Here is a 17014-nt window from a genome sequence, read left to right as displayed (position 1 = left end):
AAGAAAATTAAATTAAAAATAAATTAAAAAATACAGAAAATAAAAACAAAAATTAAAATTAAATCACTAACCAATTAAACTAACAATTAAATTAAAGTTAAAGAAATAAGAACCACTAACTAAATAACTAAACTAAACAACTACATTATACAAAATATAGGCAACCACGAGCTATATTACTATTATTATTATTTGTTTTTTTTTTTTCTAGGCTACACGTGCGTCGGAGATGGCCGCATGTGTAGTGGTCGGTTTCTTTGATGCCCAGAATTTTTTTTTTATTTTTTTTTATTTTAAGGGTAGGCCGCACGTGCGGTGGTTGATTTTGGGGTTCCAGCAAATTCTTTTTTTTTTTTTTTCACACGGGAGGATGATGATGATGAACAATGCTCAAAAACTACCATTAAACTACCAATGTACTGATATTACAAGTCAAAACTAGGAAATCTTAACAAAAAAAGGGTGATTACCTTGAAAAAGTACGAAGAAAAATGATGAAGAAGAGAAGACGCAAGATCCACCGGAAAAAATGGTCGCCGAAAGGTTGCTGGTCAGAGAAGATGGTCATACTTTGGTGGGAAGGTGGTGGTGGAAAAAAAATTGAGTGAAGGTTGAAGGAAGAATGGTTGGTGATGGTGGGGTTTGGTGGGTTTCTGGAGTTTATAGATAGAGAGAGAGAGAGAGAGAGAGAGAGAGAGAGAGAGAACAAAGAAGATGATAAGAGGCAAAGGCAAAGTGTTTGGAAATAGATAATCAAAAGAGGGCTAGGGTTTGGTTTAAAGTTTTTTTTTTTTTTTGAAGAAAGAGAAATAAAATAACTAAATAAAAATAAATAAATAAATAAATTTGCAAGATGTTTTTTTTTTTTGGAAAAAAAATAAAATACGTAAATAAAAATATCAGCATGATTTATTTATTTATTTTTTTTGTTTTTTGAAAAGACTACTCGTGTGCCTTTGTCGTCCACACATGCGGTGAATTACAAGCTACACCAGCGGCAAAATTAGGTCGCTCCCGCGACAGTGAAGCAGAATGGTTTGGGGCCTGGGCCGCTTCTCGTGTGCCCTTTTTTTTTTTGTGGATGGATGGATCGCTCGTGTACCCATGTGGATAGCACATGCAGTGAATATTAGACCTCTCTAGTGGCAGAATTGGGCCACTCAAGCAGCGCTCAAGCAGTATACTTTTGAGCTTGGGCCGCTTGTGCGGCCTGGTCCTCCGCTCATGTGCTCTATGTGGGATTGGTTGCTCGTGCGCCCACGTGGACCGCATGTGCAGTATGCTTGTGTTTTTTTTTATTTTTGTCTTCTTTTTACAAACCCAATTACAACCCCCCCCCCCCGGAAAAAAAAAGGGGAAAGAATTCAAACCATTTCTACCTTCATTGCACATCTAAAATAAAAATAGCACTTCGAAAACATCTAAATGCTCAACAAAGGTATAATCTTCACGCAAAAACCACGGGTACTACTTTCCTCCCTAAAAATGTTTTTAACTTTCCCTATTCTCCAATAGGGTGACAGACTAGGTTGATTTGGTATCTATAATCGAGGTGCATAAAGCTAACTCGACCTGTGGGGCTACCACACAGAGTTCAAGCCAGGATGGTTTTGAAGCAATCTCCACACCCTTGGGTATTTAAACCAGACTTTGGTCTTGGAAATTCAAAACGTTTATGTTCTAGGCTTTGCTATTCGAACTCTAGTTTCCACCGTCTTAGTTGGACTTTGCCATTTGAACTCTGGTTTCCACTGTCTTAGTTGGTCTCCTAGGAACTCACTACAAACACAGTTAGGTGGCTATGACTAACCCCAAAGGAATTACATGTTTAGAGGATTTAAAGTCTTCTAGACTCAAAATAATTACGATGGAAGATATATTAGGTCCGTCAAGTGGACAACCTCAGTCATCTCCCATTTCTCAATACCATCCAGATAATGTTTCAATCTTTGGCCATTTAGCTTGAAGGTCACACCATCTTGTGGATTTTTAATCTCAACTACCCCATGCGGAAATACTTCAATAACCTCATATGGGCCATCCCACCGTGACCAAAGTTTACCAGGAAACAACCGTAATTTGGCATTAAACAGCCAAACTTTTTGGTGAGGCTCGAAGGACTTACGAGAAATGTGTTTATTATGAAATGCTTTAGTCCTAGCCATGTAAATTTTGGAGCTCTCATATGCATCATTGCAAAGCTTCTCTAACTCATTAAGTTGGAGTTTTTGATGGTCATTGGCTTTGGCCATATCAAAATTGAATTTCTTAATGGCCCACAAAGCTCGGTGTTCTAACTCAACAGGGAGATGACACGCTTTCCCGAACACAATCCTAGATGGGTGCCTTATATGCAGTGCGATAGACCCAAAGTGCATTAACCAACCTAGTGGACCAATCTTTCCTATAGGGCTTCACAGTTTTCTCAAGGATGTGTTTAACTTCTCTATTAGAAAACCTCTACTTGACCACTAGTCTGGGCGTGATAAGGAATGCTAACTTTGTGAGTGATCATGTATTTGCGCATCAATGCCTCGATGAATTGGTTACAAAAATGTTTGCCACAGTCACTAATTATGGCACGTGGGAACCCAAAATGATAGAAAATTGTCTCATGGAGGAATTTAACCACAACTTTGTGGTCATTTGTTCTGGTGGCCACTGCCTCAACCCACTTGGAGACATAGTCCATGGTCACCAAAATGTATTCAAATCCAAAAGATGGCAGAAAGGGAAGCATAAAGTCTACGCCCCAAACATCAAAAATCTCAACAATCAAAATAGGAGTCATCAGAATCATATCTCGTCGTGACATAAAGCTATGCGTTGACAACACAGATAAGCTCTACAGAAGTTATGTGCATCTTTGAAGATAGAGGGCCACTAGAACCCACATTGTAAAACCTTGGCAGCCGTTTTCTGCCCACTGAAATGGCCACGACATGCATGAGAGTGACAAATGCTGAGAATGTTATGGGTTTCACTCTTAGGCACACAACACTGAATCACTTGTTTCGGACAATACTTGAACAATTCTGGGTGTTCCCAGAAATAGGGCTTGACTTATGAGAAAAATCGGTCTTTGTATTGCTTAGACCAAGTTTTAGGAATTTGACCAACCACCAAGTAATTCACTATGTGAGCAAACCATGGGAAGGTCACTTGTGACACCGCAAAAAGTTTCTCGTCCGAAAATGAGTTGTGCAAGGCTAAGGGATCACTCATGTGCTCAATAAGGATTCAGGATAGATGATCCGCAATGACATTCTCGGATCGTTTCGTGTCCTAGATTTCTAGGTCAAACTCCTGGAGTAGAATCCACCTAATCAACCTAGGTTTGGTCTATTTTTTGGACAATAAGTATCGCAAAGCAACGTGGTCAGTGAATACAATAACTTTAGATTGTAGAAGTTAGGAATGGAACTTATCAAGTGCAAAGACAACAACTAGTAACTCTTTCTCACTGGTAGTGTAGTTTAATTGAGCATCAGAAAGAGTACGACTAGTATAGTATATAACATGGGACACTTTATTCATCCTTTGGCCCAAGACAGCACCGAGGGCATAATTAGATACATCACACATAATCTCGAAAGGAAGGGACCACTCAAGGGATTGCATGATGGGGCAATAGAAAGTGTAGCTCGAAGTGTTTCAAAAGCTTTCAAACATGCATCATCAAAGATAAAAGGTGCATCCTTAGCAAGTAAACTACACAAAGGACAGGATATTTTGCTAAAGTCTTTGATGAATCGATGGTAAAAACCTGCATACCCTAGGAAAGGCCTAACTTGACGCACAGAAGTGGGTGGAGAAAGGCCTACAATGAGGTCAACCTTAGCTTTGTTTACCTCTATACCTTGAGGGGACACAATGTGTCTTAACACTATACCCTCGTGAACCATAAAATGGCTCTTCTCCCAACTCAAAACAAGGTTTGTCTCCATACAACGAGTAAGGACTTTAGTTATGTTTTGGAGACATTCCTCAAAATATGGCCCAAACATGGAGAAGTCATCCATGAAGACCTCTAAGAATTTCTCCACCATGTCAGAGAAGATGGCCATCATGCACCATTGAAAGGTCGTTGATGCATTGCAAAGCCCAAAGGGCATTCAGCGATAGGCAAAAATGCTAAAAAGACAAGTGAATGTGGTGTTTTCCTAGTCACCAGAATACATAGGAACTTGATTGTAACCAAAATAGCCATCAAGGAAACAATAGTATCTCTACCCTGCTAATCGCTCTAGAATTTGGTCAATAAATGGCAATGGAAAATGGTCCTTCCTAGTTATGGAATTCAGTCTCCTATAATCAATGCACACTCGCCACCCAATAGTAGTTCGTGTGGGGACTAACTCTCTTTGCTCATTTTCAACAAGAGTGATGCCCGATTTCTTGGGCACCACTCGTGTAGGACTCACCCATTTACTATCCGAGATGGGGTATATAATACTCACATCCAGCAATTTCAACACCTCTTTTTTTACAACCTCTTTCAGGTTGGGATAAAGCCTCCGTTGCATTTCACACGAACGTTTGGTGTTCTCCTCTAGATGTATATAATGCATGCACACGGAGGGATCTATCCCTTTCAAATCAGCCAACAACCACCCTATAACACTCTGATGTGCCACGAGAACACTCATTAATTGACTTTCCTACTCTGCAGTTAAGTTCGATGCAATTATGACTGGTAAAGTATCCTGAGGCCCTAAAAAAACATACTTGAATGTGGTCGGAAGTGGCTTTAACTCAAGAATAGGTGGTGTGACTAGAGATGGTATGGTAGGGTCCCTAGACAGAAGAGGAAAGGAATTAAATCGGGTTTTCCACAGAGGAAAATCTGGTGTAGGGGAAGAATCAAGTAAAACATTCACTTCCTCAACTGACTTGTCAATATCAAAATCCTCAAATCCAAAATGAGCTAAAGAAGCCTCTAATAGGTGTCCTCTACAAGGATGGAGGGTAAAGCCTCCTTTACTATCTCATCCACAACATCCACAAATAAGCACTATTGTAGACCGCCCAAACTTCCTTTGCACGCCCCCCTTTCGGAGAGGGCGCGAATTAGGTTCTAGCTACTACAGTTCGGACTCCTGTCACAGTTCTGAATCTAATCTCACAAAGTGCAATGTAAGACTGATAAATCACCAAAGAGTCCAAATCTGAAAAATCGTTTTGGAAAATCAATTTTAATCAAAAAGCGCCAAACATGGACTGCTTTGCTAGATTTCATTGTCGCCACCTAAATTTTTTTTTTTGGGAAATTTAGGAAACCCTGACTCATGCCTAAGGCCACGTGCCCGTCGTCACCAAAGTTGCTTCGGCTCGGGAACTTGGGTATGAGGGGGAAGTTCATGAAATGAGCACCCCTGCTTGCCCGATCAAAGGATTGGCCTCTACTAATCGTGATATGTTGTTTTGAAAACACATGTGTTCTTATTCCGATTATTAGCTAATTTACTATGTGATACACAGCATACAAGTATAAACTAAATCACTCAATTTGGAACAAAACATCTCATGTTTGTTTTTGGAAAATGGTTTGAAATTGCTACCCTCAAGTAGGCTAAAGTGCGGATTTTGCCACCCTCAAGTGGGCTTAAAACATGATGATTTGCCACTTCAAGTGGGCTTAAAACTCAAAATTGATGGATTTTTCCAATTCAAGTAATAAAGCCTTCATCTACAGGCATTCATACAGTTGATCATTTAAGCAAATAGGCTCATGGCAAGCATGCTATCATGGCAGTCACTTACACACATGCAAGGATGCTAAAGCGGAAACAGTTACAGTGTACTCCAAGCCCAAAACAGAAAACCAGCTAGAAATCAATGCATGATCCTAGCTATGTTAAGATGCCTAATGCAACACATGCAAAATGCAACTAAGTTGGCTCGACTACCTAATCATGACATATGAATGCGACATTTGATACATGTATTCAAATAGTTATTGAAATACAATGCAGTTTGAATGATGCGCGGAGCCTGGTGCATGCAAGACAAATGAATGATGCACGCATGCAAGCATAAGGATGCTAATCAAAACATGCCCTAAAACTAACCATCGAAAGCTGATAAGTAAAAGGGGGGAAGAAATGGGGTTGGAAGACATGCACACACACACACGCACCCTTATTATAACATTTTGCCCTCTTGACGGAGGGTCTGAATAAAAGCTAAGCTAATCCAAGCTAAGCTAATCAACTAAATTGAATAATAAGCAATCTACTTACTAATTATTACATCACTTAACTAATTAACAAATTAGCTAATTAAATTACAAACACAGATGCTAACTAAACATGTAAAGTTGTAACCAATGTTGCCTTAGCTCTGATTGAAGATGTTGAACATGCATGCCTCGGTTTTCGTCATGAAAAGCTCTCCGGTTGCTCTTTAGAGGCTCTGTTTACAGGGTGTCTCCAAGAACCTTCTGCTGAATCTTACCAAACCAATGCTGGGGAGCGCACCAGTGGCCTGCCGGCCATGAGGAGCTTCTGTCAGCCACCTGCTGGCCAAAGATAGGCCTTTGCCGGCCAACAATGCAAGGGTGCCGGCCACCAATGTGGCACTGCTGGCCACTGGTGTGCTGTGACACCAGACTACAACAGAGCACAAAACAGAGGAAATGGAGGGTCTCCCTAGCGCATGTGTGTACTGTGCCACTCCATATCATCTGAAAACATCAAAGGAGAGGCACCATTGGTTCCAAAACCATCAATCAAGCATCTCAATGCACGATGGCCAAAGATCCAACTTGCACAAATTCAATAAATGCACAAATAAGGCTCAAAGGTCCACAACCCTGTCATGAATGCTCTAGGGCAATGGAGACAAAGGAGATTGGCTCATTTTCATCCCTTCAAGTATGAAATGGGCCAATCTACCTTGTGTTCAATATAACGTCCGATTGAACACAATGCAATGCACACAAAACATGTTTATCTTGACATGTTTTACTTAGCTCAATTCTTGTTTACACATCCTACATTACCAATCCATTCATTAGTTGGTTAAGTCTAGTGTGAATGTCCTCTAATGAGAGAGAGGTCTATCAAAGAGAATGGTTTAAGGCTTGGGAGAGACCAATGCCTTTGACTAGGAGGAACCCTCAGAAGAGGGTTAACTCCATTAAAGCATAGGTCTCAATCCCAAGCATTAAACACAATCTTAAGACTAACCAATCTTCAAAACAAATCAAAAGTGAAGAAAGGAGGGAGATGGCAGACTTTTTTGTGCTAAGGTGGCATGAAAAACAAGACTCTAACACACAAACACTTCAAGTATAACATGCTAGAAGGCTTAAACATTGAAACTAGTGAAGGACACAACACTAGAACTATGCAATACAATGCTCAACGGACTAAACCAGCCCTAAACAGACCTCGTGCGTGCCAAAACAGTGGCCAAAATGATATGAAATGATAGCATGAAAGGCAAGAAAATGATGTTGATGTATTGGTTCACAAACAAGGCACCATGCTCAACTCTCAAAAGCATTGAAAGAGTGATAAACATGGAAGTGTGACAACACTATATGCTTTGAAATAATATGCTAAATGATGCCAAAACATGCAAATACCTGAAGCCAAGCATGCAAGATACCTCAAAACTCAAAGCTAGTCAAGGCTATTGCACTACAAGCATCATACGACCGAGAAGCCTCAAAACAGAGCTAAATAATGTTAAAACATGAGCAAAAACTTGCTAAAGTGCAGCCAAAATAAGCTAGAATAACAGGCCAAAACACCAAGTATGCTAGGCTAGTGAGCAAGATTGCACTACAAGTGCAAAAACCAAGCAAGAGGTGACCCCACCAACCAAAATCAGAGTTAAAGCATGTTAAATAATGGCCAAAAACGTGCTGGAGTGGAGCCAATACATGCTAGAATTATAGGCTAAGACATGAAGCATGTTAGGCTAACAAGTAGAATTACACTACAAGTGTCTGAAGCATGTAAGAGGTGACTAAACTAGCCAAAAACAGAGTTATAGGAGGTCCAAAAAGTCACAAAAAACATGCTCAAACTAAGCCTCAAGAGGATAGAAACACATGCTCATTTGATAGGCCAACAACACATGCTAACAAGACAAGAGGAGGGGGGACCACCCCCTCCTATTTTGGACCTCAAAACCACCTTTCCACCACTGAAATTCCTCTAGAATTCAGTGGTAAAAAGGTCCAAAATGTTTGGCTTGAAAGCCTTGAAAGATGGCACAAAAGGCTATACAAGCTAAGGAACAAAAGGGAGAGACAACCCCTTAACACAAAATAGGCTTAAATCATCATTTTTAGAACTAAAAAATAGAGTTTTATTCAGTTCAAAACCAAGCCAAAAACAGTTTGCAAATATGGTAAAACAAGCGTGCAAAACAAAGCTTTAAAGGGACAAATGCTTACCCATGAAGCACAGCAGCAAAATAGGTGAAAATCTGAGCCAAAACCAGCTTAAGAAGCTCCAAGAAGGCTCCAATCAAGCTTCAAGCAACCTTAACCCATAGATGAACCACTTTCATCAAGGATGTCTAGGCAAAAGAGAGGTATTTCTCTACTTGCATGCACAAAAGGCAAGAGCGAGAGAACTCCAGAGAGAGAAGCAGAGATTTTTGATCCAAAGTTGTAGAGAGAGAGACTCCCCAAACTTCTTAACCTTCAAAATGAGAGACATAGCCTCCATGTATAGCAAAAACAAGAGCTTGGTCGAAATATGTGAGCTGGGGCTTATGCAGAACAGCTAGAGGGAAAATATCTACAAAATATCTGATTTTTGGCATTGTTGGCCTGCCGGCCATCACTAGTGCCCGGCAGGGGATCATTGATGGCCGGCACCCTTCATCAGTGGCCTGCAGAAAATTTTGCTTTCCAAGTCTAATTTCAAATGGGCATAACTCCTACATCTGGACTCCTTTGCAAATCATTCTATGTCCAAATTGAATTCCCATAAGTAAGCTTTCCAATGGCGGTACCCTTATATCAAAATTCCAAGTGTGCTAAGAGTTATGCCTATTTTGGTGAAGCCGTTTAGTTTCGATCCTACCCGGATTCATGCCAAACTTCTCCTCAACTAGTTTTCTCCTCTCCTCTCCTCTTTTGTTCAACTCCAAAACCCTAAACAAGGTGTTTTGAAAGACTTTTCAAAGATTTCATCTCTCCTTCATTCATTTCCACTTTATCCTTGCTCGGTTTACCGAAAAGCTTTACATTTAACAAAATGCGAGCGTCGGAACATCGAAAGAACTTTTTCAAAAGTATTTTGAAAGAGAGAGTTTTAAGGTCTAAAATCTTTTAGATCAAAAAGATTTGGCCCAAAAATGGGGTGTAAGGTTGGGATTTGACTCTCTCCTTGCTAAAGAAATTGATCCTTTGCACTACACATCTTTCAACACCAAGTAAGCCATCAGTGGCGCCCAAGTCTTACGGGCAGTCAAAAATTTCTCTTTCATGAAGCTGTTGGGATGCCTGGAAAAGATTGAGTTTCACTTGCATATTCCCAAATGAAATATCCATAACCCCAATATGACAATTAATACAGGTATTGGCTGTAGCCAAAAAAGGTCGACCTAAGATCACCGAGATTTGTTTCCTAGAGCTGGCTATCGACTCCAAATCTAAAACCAAAAAATCAACAGCAAAATAAAACCTATCGACCTTTACTAGCACATCCTCAATCATGCCACGTGGCATTTTAAGGGAGCAGTCAGCCAACTGGAGTGTGACAATAGTGGGCTTCAACTCGCCAAGCCCAAGTTCCTCGTACACAAAGTACAACAACAAATTGACACTAGCCCCTAAATCTAACAAGGCCTTATCAATGAAATGGTCCCCTATAATGCATGCAATGGTTGGGCACCTAGGGGTGTGTCACTCTATAAGATGGAGCTTACTTGCTCCGTGAGTGTGACCTTTTGGGACACGTGTGTCCTAGATTTACACTTTTACGTACAAAGGTCCTTCAAAAATTTGGCATAGGAGGGTTTACTTGCTTAATCGCCTTCAACAGGGGGAGGTTGATTTTAACTTGTTTGAAAACCTCCATCATCGTTTCCATGGATGACGCTTTCTTATTAAAAGGGGACGGTGCATTAAGGAATTGGGAAAAGGGTATCTTAGGCCCATATGGTGCCTTAGACTCCTATGAAGAACTAGGGACTAACTCATCCCCCTTATGTGTCTCTCCCTTACCCTTGCTCTCGTTGGGTTTACCACCGTGGTCAACTTCTTAGCCCTAGTTGCATCAGACGCAATTGGTTGAGGCTCTAACTCCTTTCTACTCCCCAAAGTAATCACCGCTTGTACCTGTTCATGGTGCTTTCCATTTCCACTCGTCCCCTCTGCCATAGTCTGACTTGGTAATTTTTCCTCATCTCTCCTATTCATATTATTGGCCATTTGACCTAATTGGCCCTTTAGCTTGGCAATGGAGTGAGTATGGGAGTGAACTACTGGTGCCAATGCCTTAAGTTCTAAAAGAACTTCCAATACCTTGAGGAACAGGCAGGGGTTGTGGTTGCCTATAAGGTTGTGGTAGGCGGTAGGAAGATTGGTTGGCAAAATTATTAAAATTATGCCTTGGTAGTGGACGATTGTAAGAAGTTCCTTGTGAATGAGGTCTCCATGAAAAGTTAGGGTGGTTCCTCCATCTAGGATTATATGTGTTGGAACATGGGTCATTACCTGGGTTGCAGAAACCTTGTGCCACATTCACATGCTCTTTGACTAATTCTGAAAATTGTGATGCCGAAGGGCACTCACTCAAGTCATGAATAGGGCTCTCACAAGTAAGACATTGAAGCTGTAGTTGCTGTGTAGGGACATGTCTCGAAGCTAATAATTGATCCATTTTAGAGGAGAATGGTTCTACTTGTTCTAGGTTTTTCTTTACCTCATAATTGCCCCCTCTTTTTAGGGCACTAACTACCGTTTGCTAGACTTGCCGGGATGCGGAGGCATGGTAAAGGAAATTATCACTTAGGCTTTCAAATAATTGCCATGCCTCGGTGTCATTTTTGGACACGAATGTCCCACCATAAGAAGAATCCACCATTTGGCAGTGAGGCTTAATTAAGCCATAGTAAAATGTTTGAAAAAGTTGCCAATCAAGAACTTGGTGGTGGGAAAATTGTTGGAGAAGGTCACAAAGTCTGTCCCATGTTTCATGAAACTGCTCGCCATCAATTTGAGCAAAATTGGTGATGGATTGCATGAGTTGGTTGGTTTTACCAATGGGAAAGTACTTCTCCAAAAACTTCAGTTGTAATATTCCCATGTTGTGACAGAGTTAGTAGGTAAGGAGTTCAGCCAATGTTTGGCTTTGTCCTTCAGTGAAAATGGAAACAGTTGCAACATTAAGGCCTCATTGGCGAAATTATGGATCCTCACTATAGAGCAAATTTCTAGTTCAAGGTCAAAACCCCACAATTGAGGGTGACAAGAACAGGGCACATGCATACATCACTCACACACACATACTAAGTTCTGACTCTTGTGCAATAAGTTATGAAAGCAAAATACCAAAGGGAAAAACACTCACAGCGATTTCACGAAAACTCTTTACTCGTCTTGTGGGTGCTTGACGTGTAGACTGTAGTATCTAATCTCCACTTGAGTTTTTTATGTTTAGCACTTTCGTGCTTTGCTTACGAGTATTTGCTTCTTCTTTTTTTTCTTTTTCTTTTTTTTAACACTTTAGTGCTGCTGTTTGTTTTTAAAGCTTGGTTGCACTCTGCTTGCACTTCAATGATAGCTCCACTTGCCAAAACTCTGCACACTTAGAAACACGAAGGTATAAAATCCTAAACTAAAAATTAAAATAAGACTGTAACTTTAAATTAATTAGTTTCGCTAGAAGTCTCCGGCAACAGGGCCAAAATTTGATTGGCCGTTTCACACACCAAAAATAAACACTAAACTATACCAAATTCCTTAGAATAACGGTAAGCCCAGGTATCGATCTATAGAGACAAATGAGAAATTAAACTAATTTAATTGTTAAATTCCGAAATTAATTTTGATGAAAAAGATGATTGTTCATAACCTAATGATAATTAAATTAACAAAGCGAATAAGCTAGCAATTATAAATAAAGATGAAATTTACTGATTTTGGGAAAAACCTAGGGTAATGAATTCACCACTAGTTATATAAATACAGTTTTAATTTGAAAATCAATTATGTTATGGTTCGAACGAAATAATACTTTGCAACTACAAGCTCGAAGCATATATCAAGAGAATTAACACGTTCAATGTATAGGCACGAACCATCTCAAGTAGTACGAGTCGTTCGCTCTAAACTAGGAAAATTATATTAGAAAACTTCTTAAGAACCATACAACTATTCAAACCATTACATAAAAGAAAACCAAAAAGAAAACCTATTTACTTGGCTAGGTGTAGACACCTCATTTTTGACCGTTCTCAAGACTTGGACGTCATCGTTTGAACACTCGATGATCATCCATGCTCATGTTCGTTTTGAGTTCTCAGGGGTCTCGGTCGCGCGCCTTGCCTCAAGATCTTTCAACTTGTCTATTTTGTGCTTGGTTGTGGACCAAGCACTTGTGTTCTGCTTCTGAGGGAAGAAGGTGGCTTGTTGGCCATCCCCTTAACCCATCGGCTAAGGCATGATGCCATCGGCCTTGTTTTCTTGCCATCGGCCAAAAGTGTTGGCCGATCGACACTTTTTTTGGTCGGTTGGCCCTTATGTTGGTCGATCGGCCATATTTTCTAGCCAAACCTTGTTCATCTACTTTTTGTAGATATTTTATACCAGCTGTCACAGCCGGCATGCACAATTTTCCCTCTCCATACACGTGTATGGAGGGATTTTCCCCATGGCTTAGCTTCTCCAAGAAGCTTTGGAATTGAATTCTATAAGAAGGGAGGCCCTCCTCCCTTCTCAGAGGTTCAAAAAATTTAGGGTTGAGTGATACATATAGTTTTGTATCTATATCTTCTTTTTTGTTCTTATTTTATGCTTAAAAGTGTCATTTTGTCTTACTATTGTACACAAACACACACTAGAACACCATCCTCTTGGAGCTGAGGTCCCTTGAGGTTGATTTTAGTGTTCTTGGGTTGGTTTTGATCAAAGAAGGCTGCTGGAGCATTGTTCTTGAAGGTGGTCTTCAAGGGTGAGTTCCTTGCTTTCAAACCCCATTCTAGTTTTAGCTTTTAGACCTACTTGCTTATTGTTTTGAGCTTAACTCTTAACTGATAAAAGTTCTATTTTTACATGCTTTAAATCTTTGGCTAGGGTCACTTTTTGGTTGGGGGTCATCTCCTCCCTCCAAGGCCTTGTTAGGCCTTGTTTTAGGCCATCCCTTTTGGCCCTTGTTCTTGGCTTTGCATGACCTTTCTACCATTGAAATCCAAAGGATTTTCAGTAGCGGAAAGGTGGTTTTGAGGTCTTAAATAGGAGAGGGTCATCCCTTCTTCTTGTTGTCTTGTATGCTTGCATAAGTGGCTTATATTGGTAGCATGTTGGCTTAGCTTGTTTTAGCTTCATTTCAGTATGTATTAGGCTTTGTTTTGCCATGATGCAACACTATTTTTTCTTGGTTTTGTCACTCCATGCATGCCTAATATAATTGTAGTGTAAATCACACAAACTAGTCTTATATGCTTCATGTTTGAGCATGTCTTTCTAGCTTATGTTGACTCCATTTCAGTGGGTTTTTGGTGTTATTTTAGCATGCCATGAGTCTATTTCAGGTGGGTTTACTTGGCTCTTACATGCTTCATGTACTTGTCTTGCAATCCTCTCATTTGCCTTAACATGCATCTTGCGTTTAGACTACCATTCTTGAATGTTTTGGCTCAACTCAAAGAAACTTTCGGTCTTGTTTTACCGTGCTTGAGCTCGGTTTTGTGTTGTTTTGAACATATATGCCACGCTTTGTATAGCCATAAGGCATTCTAGCTTGTTAGCTTTGAGTGTCCAAGTCACTAGCATGTTTTATTTGGACTATTATCGTGATTTGGCATCATTTGAAATGTTATTTCAGTTCATGTTTCATGCTCATATACTACACTTATCACTCCTTCAATGCTTTAAAGAGTTGATGTCTTATGCCTCATGAATGGACCATTGTGTATGCCTCTGTGCTTAGGTCTTTTGGATGCCATCTAAGTGGATTTTTGGACTTATTTTGATATGCCCTAACTCTGTTTTTCATTGGATAATTCATGCCATGTTTGGTTTTGGTAGGTGTAGTGTAACACCCCTTTGTAGCCTTGCATGCCTCATGCCTTTTGGAGTTGTATTCTAGCTTGTGTTGGCTAGTTTTGAGCATGTTTTTGGTCTTGTCTTGACCTGCCTTGGGACTATTTTGAGTGCCCTAGGCCCTTTGGGGCTTGATTCTTGTGGCCATGGTATGAGTCCCTTGGCTAGCCTTAAGCTTTGGGCTTTCTTGTATGCTTTTCTTGCTTTGTTTGGTTGGTTTGACACCTTTCCATGCATGATTTCAGAGCTTATAATGTTTGTCACATGTCCATATTTGTCCCCTTTTAAGTGCTATTGAAAGTTGCCCTCCTATGCCTAGGTGTTGGACCATTTACATGTGGATGTTTTTTTGCATTTTCATGCTTCCAATTCATAACTTTGGCCAGTGATTTTTGGCATGGCTGAGGTCTGTCTATCTTTAGTTTAAGTCCATTTACCATGTTGTTCAAAGTTGCTACTTTACATCATGTTTACATGCTTGTTGCATGCTTGTCATATTGCATGTTGTCACATGCTTGCTAATTGACATGTTGTTGCATGCTCATCCATCTTGCTTTGCATGTTGTCGCATGCTTGTTACATATTTAGTACATTACATGTTGTTGCGTATTAGTTCCATTGCATGTTGTTGCATGCTTAGGTTGCATAGCATTGTGTGTGCATTGCCTTTCCTCTTGATCACAAATGATAGAGGTTAAGGTCCCTTATGTGTTTTGTGCATTTCATTTGACATTGAATTGCACACTTGACTCTTTTGGCCATCATGCATTGAAATGCGCGATTAATGGTCCGAGAGTTGAGAACTACATTCCTTTGAGTCTTAAACATGATAAGGGGTGTAGTTGCAAACATTGTCTTGTAAATGCATTGCAATACTCTGTTTGTCCTCTACTGCAGCAAAAGGAGTAGTCTACAGGAATAGATGGCCAATCGGCTATCTTCAGTGCCGCTCGTCTACAAGTGTTTGGCCGATGGCTTCATATTTGGTCGATGATCTGTTTATCTTAGCTGATGACCATGATTTTTGGCCAATGGCCTCCCACAGTGCCCATGGGGTGAATCAGAAGTGTGTTGGGATTTTTCATACTTTGTAGAGGTACATAGTAGTGCAAATAGAGGCAACACGAGGCATGGCAATGGATTTTCGAGCGAAACCGACCGAGCATGCATTTGTCCTTTTTCTCGAGGCCTCTTTACTATTTTTCGCAGCTTAATTAATTTGTTAATTATTTAAGTGTTGTAATAATTAGTTGTAGCTAGTTATTCATTTGATTATGTAATAATTAATTAGCTTGTTAGTTAGTTAATTAGATGGTTTGTATTATTCTTTCGGTCTCTCCCTCGAGAGAGCCAATTGGTGTAATCAGCGTGCGTGTGTGTGATGCATGTCTTCCAACCCCTATTTCTTTCTCCCTTTTACTTAACCACATACGATGGTTAGTTTTAGGGCATATTTCATTTAGCATACCTTGTGCTCACATGCGTGCATCCATTCATCTGTATTGCATGCACTAGGCTCGGCTCACCATACTAACTGCATCGTATTTTGATTCCAAGTTGAACACATGTATCGAATTGTCGTATTTCATATGCCATCTTAGAATAGCCGAGCCTATTTCTAATTACATCTTTGCATGTGTTGCATTAGCCATCTTAACATGAACTAGGATCACGCATGATTTCTAACTAGTTCTTTGTTTTGGCTCGGAGTACACTATGAGTGTTTACGCTTTAGCATATTGCATGTGTATATGTTGCCATGACAGCATGCTTGCCATGAGGCTAATTGCTTATGTGATATAACTACCTGAATGCCTGTGGGCGAAGGTTGGATTGCCTGAATTGGAATAATTCATTGAAATTCGCATTTTAGCCTACTTGCGAGTAGCAATCTTCAAACCATTTTCAAACAAATATGCAATGTTTCATTCCAAATTAGGCAATCTAGTCTATACTTGTTTGCTGTACGCATCACGTAGTAAGATTAGCTAATTAACCAGAATAAGTACGTATGTGTTTTCAAAAACAAGATATCATGCTTAGTACAGGCCGATCTTTGATCGGGCGAGTGGGGGTGCTCATTACATGACCTTCCCCAATCGTACCCAAGTTCCTAAGCCGAGGCAACTTTGGTGATGACGGACACGTGGCCTTAGGCACAAGTCAGGGTTTCCTAAATTCCTCAGAACAAAATATTTAGGTGGCGACTCTGTATCTGACAAAGTAGTCCATGTTTGGCACTTCTTTACAAAAAATCAGTTTTCCAAAATGATTTGTCGGATGTGGACTCTTTGGTGACTTATTGGTCTTACATTGCACTTTGCAAGACTAGATTCAGAACCGTGACATTTGAGTCCGAACTATAGTATGCTAGAGAACAAACGAGATTTTCTCGGGAGGTCTCCAGGCGATCCACACTAGGGTTTTATCAAAACCCTAGAAAGAGGAGCCTAACCACTCATGGAGGCATGCGAAGAAGTAGAAGAAGAAGAAGAAGAAGAAGAAGAAGCCTGCATGAAATTATCCTTGAAGTTGGAGAATTCCTTTTCTTCAAACCCTAGCCCCTCATTTTCTCTAAAACAGCCTCTTTTCTTCCTTTTATTCCCAGTAGAACAGACTTCAATTTTAGCACACGCAACCCTAGATGGGCCGCTCAAGCGGTGGTGGGCCGTACGTGTAGTGGAGCTTGGCCGCACGTGCGGTGAGGTGATGGGTCGAGAATTTTCACTACTCGCATAGAGATTCTACTTTTGTGCCACTTTTTGCTTGAATTTGCGTGTT

Source organism: Camellia sinensis, chromosome 3 (genome assembly GCF_055761805.1).
Source record: "Camellia sinensis isolate YWXY chromosome 3, ASM5576180v1, whole genome shotgun sequence".
Lineage (NCBI taxonomy): Eukaryota > Viridiplantae > Streptophyta > Magnoliopsida > Ericales > Theaceae > Camellia > Camellia sinensis.
Note: the sequence above shows the minus strand (reverse complement) of the source record.